The 11,302-nt window shown below is 47.7% G+C and overlaps 1 protein-coding gene across 4 annotated transcripts in view; it reads left to right on the top strand.

Annotated features, from left to right (window-relative positions):
* The first annotated feature begins 411 nt into the window (after positions 1-411).
* Positions 412-11,302, top strand: part of MARCHF8 (membrane associated ring-CH-type finger 8) — a 91,572-nt gene continuing 80,681 nt past the window's right edge. Inside the window, exon 1 of one of the 4 annotated variants that reach the window (XM_068688168.1) lies at positions 412-636. The gene's annotated coding sequence lies outside the window, so the exon portion shown is untranslated. Of the gene's footprint in view, positions 637-850; positions 1,052-1,082; positions 1,202-11,302 lie in introns of those variants that run through there. The other 3 variants (XM_068688173.1, XM_068688170.1, XM_068688169.1) reach the window with 3 other exon arrangements.

Genomic DNA, 11,302 nt, shown 5'->3' with positions numbered 1-11,302 from the left:
TTAGTACTTGAACCTTTTCATTTGCATAACCTTGGAAAGGATAAATTTACAAGATAAATTAGTAAGTCCGTGCTAAAAATTAGCAACACCCTCAAGGTGGCTCTGACCCACCGCCAGGCTTATAGCATATGTAAAATAAAAAATAAAGTTATAGGGCAGCTCGTGGAGGTGGGAGAACGACTGTGCCCTGAGGAAACGCCCTCAGCACCTCCACCGGGGGCCGAGGTGAGCTCGCGGCTCCAGGTGAGGCTCTCCCCGCCCGGCGGGGCGGCTTTCTGCGGGCCGGGGCCAGAGGCAGCAGAGGGAACCCGCAGCCCGAGGGCTCCTCCCGGGCCCTGCCTCCCCCGGGAGGGCTCCGCGCCGCCCCCGGCCCGGCCTCGCTTCCCCGGCCTCCCCCGGGCCATGGCGGCGGGGGCGGGGCGGGGCGGGGCGGTGCGCTGACAGGCAGCCCGGCCGCCCGGCCGTAAACAGCAGCCGGGTGAGGGAGCCGGGGCTGCCCCAGCCCAGCCGGAGCCTCGCAGCCTCCCCTCGGCAACGCCGCGGCTCGGCCGCCTCCCAGGGGCATGGGCGCGGGCACGGGCAGCAGCCGCAGCCGGAGGAGGAGCCGCCGGGCCGGGCCCTGCGCGGGGCACCGAGGTAGGCTCGGCCGCCGCCCCGGCCGTGGGGAGCCGCCGCCGCCGCTTCCCCCGCGGGGGCCCAGCGAGCCCCGCCGCCCCCCTTCGGGCTCGGGGAGGCCGGGCCGGGCGCTGCGGGGTCTGCCCCCGCCCGGCGGCCGCCGCTCGTCCCCGCCGGGCCCCGGGGAAGGCGGCGAGCAACAGGCGGCCGGGCCGGGGGCTGCGCCCAGCACGGGGAGCGGGCGCCAGGTGCAGCGCTAAGAGGCTTTGCCCTCCGCCGCCGGCTTTGTCTGCGCAGCCTGACCTCGTCCTGCGGAGAGGGAGGGCGCCGGGGGCAGCCGAGGGGGAGAGGCGCCGGCTTCGGGCTGCCGGCTCGGTTCCGAGGGGGACCCCGGTTCCCAGCCGGGGAGCGGAGCGGGGAGAAAACTTTGTGCGAGGTGCGCTGCTCGTGGCGTGACCGTACCGAGCCGGCGGGCTGGGAAACCGCATTGCCGGGCGGCTGCGGGAGCTGGAGGGTGGCAGCCGTCTGCCGGCTGTCCCCCGGGGTAACGCCGGCTCCAGCGTGCTGTAAGTGCGAGTGAAGCCAGGTGTGTGAGGTGCCCACCTTACATGCTCACGGCTCTGGCACTGCACAGTCCCGGCGTGGTCCTGAGCAAAACAAACCCGCGGAGCTACCGGCGGCATAACCGGCCGGGGACGGCCCGGTGGGTGTGCACAGAGAGCTTGGGAGGAAGGTGGGGCTGGCACAGGAGCCCTGGTCTGGCAGCAGCACTTCAGCACTCTTTAAGAGCTTGTGCTGCTGACTTCAGTTCTGGAGTAGTGTCAGGTCAGGCTGGGCTTGAAGCAGTAACAGCCCTAAAATAGCCCGAAATTTTTCAAAGGAAAGAAGTTTTCTTTGGAAAATGCTTATCGAGCCCAAGATGTTTTGTTTGAAACCTGTCAATGCTGATGAATTTCTCCTGACGCAGAATTCAGCTAAGTTTGTCTCTGGACCAGGATTCCTGGAAGCAAAAGTCCTGGCTCAGAGATGTGCTCAGGATAACAAACTGTGCCCAGGATAACAATGCCTGCTGAGGGGTGCTGCAAGCTGCTCAGCTGTGACCCACGCTGTTGGTGCCAAACTCCCTGGAGCAACCTGTAGCTGCACTGTGAGAGCAAGACCTTCCCCAGCATTTAGTACTGCTGCTGGACACCCAACAACTATCTCTTCTCTGTGAGCTTCACCTAACTTTGGTTGCTGTCTGATGTGAACCTGACAAATCCAGAATTCACTGACTATTTGGTGTTGTGGTGCTGTTTGTGGATTTTTCTCTGGCGTGGCTTTCTGCTAGCCCTAGTCAGCAGTCTTGCTTATAGAGTTAGACTAGTTGAAAAGAAGCAATTTTCTGTTTTGGGGTGTCAGGTTGGAAGAAACGCTGTAACCTTTTTCATAACTGAGTGTACGGATACGTAGTCAGAGCTGGCGGAGGTGTCCAAATGAAGCAGTTACTATTCTAGTACCAGGAAATCCACCTGTTCTCTGGTTGGTTTTGCCTAGTCTTAAGTGTCACAAGGATGTATTAATTCAGCAGGCTGGCTGAACTTCCTATATTTTCAGAAAGTTTTTCTGCTCTCATAGCTCTAACCCTTTGGACAAACAACTCTCCCATGTTCAAGGGTGAAAGGACTCAATCTTCCCAGCTGCTGGGGCTGTCAACACATGCCAAAGTCTCTTCTCTGCCAGCCTGGTTTCCTTATTGCTCTTCCAAGCACTGTTACTAGGGGAGGAAGCAGATCACTGCAGGAGAGTGGCAGCTCCTAGTCGCGATGCTACTCAAGGAAGGAGAGGTAGGTTCTTATAACAAGTCCTAAATTGATTCAGCATCCTGAGAAAAAGGAGTTTCCTGTTCTGGGTCTTTCCTTTCATATCTGTCAGAAGCAATCAGCCCGAAGGTGACAGAGTGATAGCCAACCTCATAAATAGTTACTGAAGACTAGAGTGAGAAGGGTCATTTGCCAGGAAAAATGCAACCAGGAATTAAGTGTCCTCCTCTTTATTCTTTTTGAATTTTGCTTTATATTTTCTTTTGCTATTGTGTCTGTACCTTCCTTGCCTCCAGTTAGATATAAGGAACTCTTGAGCCTTGTAAGTGGCTAATGAGCATTGTGTAAGAGCTCAAAGCTCTGCAGTGCTTTGGATGTGGCTGGAAAGGCGGGGAGGTGCTTCCACTCTGTTTGCTGTAGAAAGAGGTGAAGTAGAGGCAGAACTTCCACTTTTCATTTGTAACCAGAGAGCTATTGTTTCAAGGGCACTGTATTTTTATCATGGCACTTTTTGGAAAAAAGTCTTTTCTGTTGTTTTTTTTTGGTCTGATTTTTACTGTATGTTCTCAAATGAACAGTATGTTTATATAGTGTGTTCTGAAGAAACGCGTAGGAAATAGTTCAAGTGCCTGACTTCCCTTGGATGTCAAGGCAAGTTAATGTCATCCACATCTCTGGAGATCTACCCCAAAACTTTAATTGCATTATCTGTTTGTATATAAAGGTTTGGAGATCCAGAACTTGGGTAAGCAGCAAAGCAGAATTTAAGACGTTCAGCAATCCAGTCAAATCCCCTTGTGGGAATGCTGTCCTGTTTTCTTAATTATGGTTGTTCTGGCCTCTGAGACCCTTGAACTGCTCATCCTCTTTTGAAACACTGCTTAGGAAAATAGGTCATCTCTGGTCTTTAATTTGATTTGATTGGTTCATAGGACCCAAATATGTTTGTTCATGGATAGCTGCCTTTCCTGGGTGCTCTTGTGGGTTTGCGTACTGGAGAATAAGAACACTTGTAATTCTAAGCAATTACTCTTGTCTAGGTTTTGCATCCACTTCATCCTCCTGTTTCTAAAACCAATGGGAGGCTCATTTGTCATTTTGGGTAGCATGGGCTGAGCAACATAAGGTTTTTCTGAGTAAGACTTGGTCATGCAAAATTTTTAGAAACAATGTGCATTGAGCTTGAGAGGTCAAAGACTGTCACTTCTATGGAAATAGTATTTTATTTGCTTTATAAATTAATGGTATTTTATTCGCTTTTAAAATTAATTTTTGCTGAATTAATTTTATACATAGTATTTATGTATACAAATACTGAATAGCAAAGCTGTAGAAGGCTGTAAAGAACGGAAAATTAGAAGTCTGAGAAAATTTCAAATCTAGGACATACTAAAGGGGCATTTTTCCTAGAGAACAAGCAATGTTGTTACTGCCCACTCTGGTGCTTCCTTCTCCGAAGGATCAAGGCTGGCTGCTGCAGCAACAGCACCAGGGAACCACATAAACCACACGTCTAATTCACTGTATGAATTCTTACAGCGAGATACGGAAATAGCAGTATTCATGGAACTTGTGCGGCGTTTGCTGTGACTTGTTTTGCTAACTTGTGCATTGGCTGTAAAGATCTGGTGGCAGCTTGTTTGTGCATTGCAGAGCTGCATTCAGCTTGCTGGATGGGTTTTGTTAGTGGAGAAGGTCCACAACTCCAGGGCCTTGAAACCATCTTCACAAAGCTGGGGCCAGTTTTACTATTTCTGTTGTGTGGCCTCTCCTGAAAACACCAGCTGGCTAAAGAACTTGTAATTTCCAAAGCAGATTCTCTTTCGCTACTTACCACAGTGTTTTTGTGGGTCGTTTATCAAGCAATCTAACCACATTGCTGCGAAGCACTAAACAAGCATTTAACAGATTACATTGTGTTTATTGATTCTGGGTTAGGTAAATGGACAAGATGCCTTTGCACAGTCTTTGCAAGCACTGTTTTTTTTTCACCTGTTCAATGCAATTAACAGTACACTTTAAGAACTGTGTTATTCTTAAATGTAACTCATCGCCAGACAGCTCACAAACAGCAGCAGAGATCTGTCTCAACCATCAACGGTTTCTAGTGCTTGCAATTTCTTTCCCCAGGGACCAGGGGGAAAGCCGGCCTTTATTCTGTGCCCAGCTGGTTGTCAGGTTTGGGCTGCTGTAAATAAAAGGTGCATGTAAATGGCTGTTCAGTTTCTATGTCATTTAAAGTAGGTGCCTGTCTGGAGTTCACCTGGGAGGCCTCCAGATGAGTAGGGGATCTTGGCAGCACATCTCGCGTTTAACCAGAGACCTGACAGAAGGTCAGAGTTGATTGAACTCAACTGAAAACAGTGCTGGGATTTGTGACACCAGGTATATCTCTCATGGGTTACAAAATATTAACAGATCCTGGAAACCGTGGTTGAGATTTTCCAGTGTTGGATGAAATGAGATGCTTAGTCAACTAGTAGGTGAGCCCTTTGCTCTGTGAGGCTCATGTAAGGGTCACAGTTTTAAGCCTTGCAGAGGTTGGCCAGGTGGCCAGGATCAATACAGAACACAAATATCATATATGTAAGGATGGGTAAATCCTATGTTTTAGTTAGGCATACATGGATGACCTGCCCCTAAAAGTTTCTGTCCTTAAAGGGCAGTAGGAGGGTAGAATACATATCAATGTATTCAAGGGCAACTTTGGCCCCTACTTTGACCCTGACTTGAATAAAATCCTGCTTTTACACACCATGAAGGGTAAGAGGTTCATTACAAGGAACAAAAATATTCCCAGCTGTTCATCCCTACCTAAGCAGGTAGCTTGACCTCTGTCATGTTCTGGACATGCAACAAGAAACTGACCCTCTGAACCAGGAGGGGCAGCTGAATTGAACAGAGGAGAAAAAAAGAAAGAAGGAACTTGGGTGCCAGGCCAAAAATACCTATATATGGATAGAAGCTCGCACACATGGTTGCTACTTTTTAGAAAAGCAAACCAATCCCTTCCTCTCAAACATACTTTATTTTTAAAAAGCCTTTTGGTTCCTCTTTATCATGTGTGCTGCTCCTGCAAGGAAGGGTATCTGGGGGGTGGGGTGGGAAGGGAAGGCTTTTATTAATAAACAGTCAGGCTTCCCTTGGGTCTGATCTGCTGGTTCCAATGACCAGAATAATCTGTCACTCTGACTTACTGCTAATAACTCTGTGCCATGGGTGTAGCTTGAGGATGGGAAACGTTCTTCTGTTCTTATCAGCAGTTTATAACTTCTGGTCTCCTGTTATCCAAGAATTTTAGGGGGTGCAACCGTGGGGGTCCAGGCATTGCCGTGACTCAGCACCGAAGGCTGTTCCTTCTTCACAGGTGAATTTTTCGATAGGTGATATTTGCCTGTAGAGGCTCATTTGAATAATATCAGCTGAAGAGGAAGCAGCAGGCTCCCTGTGAACGATCCACCCTGCAGCACCAATTAAGCATTGAGGAAGTGTTCAGGCAAACCTTACTACCGTAAGTGCTTCACGTGGCAGCAGGCGTGAGTCTGGCCTCCACCTTCCTGCGAGGAGGAAGGAGATGTTATGCGGGTCATTGATGGGAGTGCCTGCTCTCCTGATTACTGCAGGAATTCCTTTATTTTGATTCTTAATGGCCTCTTAAAGCACATCATGCTGACAGAGTCTCCTTCAGAACCAGCTAGGGGGGTGCTGTAGCAAGGCAAAGAACCATCTTTGACTATTTCTATTTGCTTTCACTGTCCCCGCTCCTCACGTCAGCCAGGACAGAGGATTAATCTCTCTGATCCCTCTATTTCTCGTTGTAAAAGCGCAGTGTGCTATTGAGGGTGATTCACTACTAGGCCAATCCTTGTTATAGTCTAGTGTAACTATGAATGCATCAGTCAGAACAGGAAGGCTAATGGAAAAAAAATGGCTTATTTCTGTGTTGACTGTATGTGTGTGTGGGAAAATGGATGGTTTGAAACACGCAGTCTTGCGATGCAGGCTCTGCCGTGCTTCCACACCATGGGCCATGTTACAGCATCAAATTCCTGCAGATGCCTCATCTTGCCCTGTCTGTGGTTTTGTCTCCTCTTCGCCTGTTTCCCGTGGCTGCCTTCAGCAAGCTGCTCTTAAGGGACTTGCTCTGAGCAGCCGGACAAACTCTGCTACAACAGAGAGAAAGTGAAAGTTCGCAGAGGCTTTGTTGTTCTTAATGAGCCCGGTAACATCTGATATATCAGAGCAATGTGAAGAGCACTAGGTAAAAGTTTACCGTAGGTGACAACAGAGTGCAAATTGCACATGGAAACAGTCCGGGGGGTTATCAGTACAATTCAGTTTTTCCTTCCTTTCTGGTAAATGAAGAGAATTTCCCTTTTAGTTCTGCATCCAAAAAGTTGTCCTTTTAAATGCGATTATCATCATCGTAGCTTTCAGGGTCATTTTCATACACAGTCTGCCTGCCAGATCTGAACTGGAGGTGCCAGAACAATGAAGGACAGTTACCATCAGTGTTTTTTTCTCTAGCTCAGTCCATAACAAGCCAATTACATTGCAGCTGCTTCTGTAAAGTGTATATGTGTATATTCATAAATACATACACATAATAGATAGAAACCAAGGAAGCTGAAAGCTTCCAGAGGAGCTGCAGCTCTTTGACATTGAAAATTATCGCTAGGTGAGAGAGTTTTCTTATTCCACACAGCATAAATGTAAAGAACTAAATACTGTCTTGTTGCAAAGGAAAAAAATGTCTGCTTAGCGCTCTAAAAAAGAGGAAGGTCACTTGCAACTAAAGGTTTATTTTGAAAGACAGGAAATCTGAGTCGTGTTCTGCTTCTGCCCTGTACATTTCTGGTGTAAGCTACCTCACCTATGCATACGTTCACTTTCTGCAGATCATTTGTCATCTGTCCCATGTGTTTTGTAATATTCTTGGATTTTTTTAGTCTGCTTTCCAATGGGAAGTGTGCTTATGCAATTGTACTGCAAGTAACTTCTGAACCTGTTGGCCAAATGTCAGATATTTGCTGAAACTGTAGATGTAACAGGAGGAAGGGAATGTAAATTGCAATGTCATGACCTAGAGCTGTAGCCTCACCCTGCGCTGAAGCTCACAGAGATAGCACTTTTTTAGACACAAGGTATTTCACATGGGTGGATGACACTTAGGAACACTGCAACCACAAGATACCAAAATGTATGCTCTGAGGGTGCTGATCCTTCTGTCCAGTGGATGCCCTTCTTGTTTTGCAAGGTGTTTTGAGAGTGTAAGGGAGGGAAAAGGTTAAGAATTGTTAGTAAATTAGAATTGGCACTGTGCATCAGACTCTTCACAAAATTAATGTTTGATAACATAAGGGGGTGGAGGGAGGAGAGATTCAGTTGTAAAATTACAGGAGTCTTGTCAGACTGGCTTGATCTGGAGAGTTAACAAAAAAGTAGCATGTTTGATTAAAAGATAGAAGGGGATTTTAACTTAGCACTTGGCATGACAAAGCAGAAGCCAATAAAAATGAGATCAGATTTCAGACTTCCAAAAGTGTTTGTGTTCTTATGCAGTGTGTTAACACTGCATTGTTGAAATATCTCTGCTTTGGGGTATGAAAACTCTATAATTGCTGTTTAGCAGTTCCTTTGCATGAGAAGTGTACTGTGTTTCTGTGATTCCCGTGACAGTGGTGTTCAGCTATTTTGTACACTTTGCCCTGGGGTCAGACCTGAAAGAAGAGGATAACCTCCAAGTGAGACCCCTGGAGTTAAGTCTTTCAAATGTTGTGGAAAATATTCATCGTGTTGTTTTCCCTGTAAAATTGCAAGGCTTGAAAGGTCTCTGTGCTGTTCTATACAAGCTGCTACATGTTTTGGCAGGTGGGTGAGAAAGAGCCATGCTTGGGTACACCTGAAGAGCTCTGCAGCTCCAAGGCATTTTAGAGATGAGGTTCTTTTTATATCCCTTCCTGGGAGTGTAGGAAAACTGCAGTGTGGTGTTTTCCAGGTGAATTGCTCAGAAGGTGAGTTTTGCAAGGTCCTGTTGTATTTTCTAAATATCTAGGGTTTCAAGATTATTCCTCTTTGAGCTTTACTGATATAATTATTTTTTTTTGTTTTTTAATGAGGTATATGGCTTTGTTTCTAGCTGGACATTGTGCAAGTGAAAGATGAGAACTTCATCTTCAAGGCTCTGTTCAAAGCAGCAATAGACAGCCCCGCCAGAGCCCTGTGGCTTGTACCAGCATTGTCTAAGAGCTTCTTGCATTTTGTGTCTCCTCACCGCAGATGCTTGTAGTGAAAAGTGGGTGCATCACCTCTACTTACCTACCTGCCACACTCAGTTGGTTAGTCTGATGTATGCTTTGTAGTCTTTTGGTGGTTTTATTCTTCCCAGGATCTGAGTCTCCCATGGTCAACATCTGGTGTGTAGGGAGCCCTGAGACACTTGTATCTGCACCAAGCCCAGGCTTTTATTTGCTGCTGATGTTGATATCAGTTTTCTTACTCATTTTCCTCCATTCAGTGATACCCTGTTAAGAAGCAAGCGCGGCATTGTGTGGTTCAGCTGACAGGGATCCTGAGCGCAAGGAAGCTGAGTCAGGATCAATTCCTTACATAGAAAGGGAATTAAATACATCATGCATTTGACTCTTGGCTGTGATCTTCCATTGTGTGTGCATTAGACATTTGTTATGGTTGCTTGCTTTCTCTGTGTACTTGAGCTCTGCTTGTCAGCTGGGACACGTGCTCCATCTCTGAATGCCCCCTGGGGTGTATACCTGTGCAGTGTTACAGGTGCTGTGCTCAGACTTGGCAATGAGCCCATGCTGCCATCAGGGCATCCTGCTGGTGAGGCTGCTGGCTGGCTGCTGTCAGCTCTCAGCTCTCTTTTCATGTCCTTCCTAGCTGCTGTATTTGGGCTCTCAGCTTTGCAAGTCCTGCATGGGTTTGGCTGGGCCTGTCTTAACTGGCTGAGCCTGTGCAGGGGTGGTGTGCTTGTGGCTTTCACACTCATACTTCAGTATTGCTGTGCTTTCCACGAGACCTCACAAACTGTATACTCATCCCTTGTCACACAGTTGTAACTGGCATTGTTTCTTGTGCGAGTAAGGGAAGGAGAAACGGCAGGTTGATTGTCCAGACTCTGACTGGCCTCCTTTGACCTGTGTCCTGTGAACCTCACGGACAGTTCTTTGTGACTGATGTAATCTAACTAATGCATATTAGAGACATCTGAGCCAGAATAGGGAATCTAGTGTTTAGTGAGATGAAGAAACTGTTGGGTTTCAAGTCTGGAAGCAGCTCTTGCCAGCAGAGGATGGGGTGGAAGACAGCATGGCCGCGCACAGCACGTCCCGCCAAGGCCGGTGGCATGGCCGTGCTGGAGCACAGGCCTGCTTTTCCCGGGTGCTGTTTGTCCTCAGTGTCCAGCAACCCCCGTGAGCCAAGGGAGAGCTGGCAAATTTCTGTGCCGAGCCTTTCCTCTGCTGGAATGTACCAAAAAAAAGGTGGTGGTGTGGGGAGAGAAAATCACTGGCGAGCCAAGTCATGCTTTAACCCAACGAACAAGAACACAGTGCAGTGTACTGTCACTGGGCCTCACAAGACCCCTTGTGTAGGAGATGCCACTCCAGCACGACAGCTGTCAGGGATAGGTTACTCGAGCCTGTAACTGTCTTCAGCACAGCTGTGAAGATGGCTGTGCCTCTGCAGAGCTCTTTATCTCCCCTTGCCCTTCTTTCTAGGTTTTGAACGAGAATCCTGAAGATCTTAAGAAGTCTCTTCTGGGCTGAATGATAGCTGCTTTCCCTTTTCTCTGTTCCCAGCAAAGACGACTGATAGATGATGGCCTTTGAAGAGCTACTAAATGTTGCATTGGAAGTTGGGGCATAAAACGTAGTTCTAGGAAAGGCAGTGACTCATAACTGACTGTGATACTGGCTCAATCAGAGGGCTGCTAAAAATAATCCACCTTCTAATCCCATCATTGATCTCTAATTGAAGAGGTATTCTAATTTACAGCCTGCAGATGGAACAAGATCGGAGACTGAAGTGAAATCTTGGGTTTGTCAGTCAGGAAGAAAGTCTGGGCAGAATCAGTTTGGAGGGGGAATTTTGAGGGGACACCAGCTAAGGGAGATGGTGCTGATCTTGCACTGAACTGCTGAATCTTGTCCCCAGCTAGATACTGTAGGGTGCTGTTTCATCAGCAGTGCCTTTTTTTCAGGCAGAGGAGATGCCCTCCTTGGTGTGTAGCCCTGAAGGAGGTTATTTGGTTCCCCCCAAACACTGAGCATGCAAACAAACCTTCCCACATTGTGTGTCCGTGGTATCCTTTTCGTTTCCTGTTTCAAACTGTTACGTAGCATTGGTTTAGCGTTAACAAGAAAGCTGCCTGGTTTTGCTGCGGAACCAGCATGTTTTGGCAACGAGGGAAAAAAGAGCCTTTTCCACTGGGTCATTTAACATCTCATAAGATTGGGCTTTAAATACTTGCTAGCCTCTTTTTTGTTTAGTTTCTAAGTTAGATGTCCCTGTCCTCTATAAGGGTGCAGTGAGAGTTGAGCTGACCTTGCAAAAGTGTGAAACTTCCGTTAACTTTGCAGGGAATGCAGGGAACGTGAGATTTGTGCCAAATTACTTCTTCAACAGGGGGTGGTAAAGGGAGCTTGTGAAAGAGGAGCTTTGCCATTGCCAGCTGATACTCTTAAGCAAATAGCTTGTGTCCCTGTGAAACAGAAGTGTGACTTCCCGTGGGACGAAGGTTTAGTGCCTCTTTCAGAGAGCGCAGCTAATGCAGCAGTGTGCAAGGAGGAACTGGGCGCCTTATGGCACTGCTTCCTCTTGCACCCGGGTGCTGAAGGAGAATGATTGGGTTCTCCGAGGAGAAA

Source organism: Anas acuta, chromosome 7 (genome assembly GCF_963932015.1).
Source record: "Anas acuta chromosome 7, bAnaAcu1.1, whole genome shotgun sequence".
NCBI lineage: Eukaryota > Metazoa > Chordata > Aves > Anseriformes > Anatidae > Anas > Anas acuta.
The sequence above is the reverse complement of the archived record's forward strand: the minus strand, read 5'-3'. Positions and strand labels throughout refer to the sequence as shown.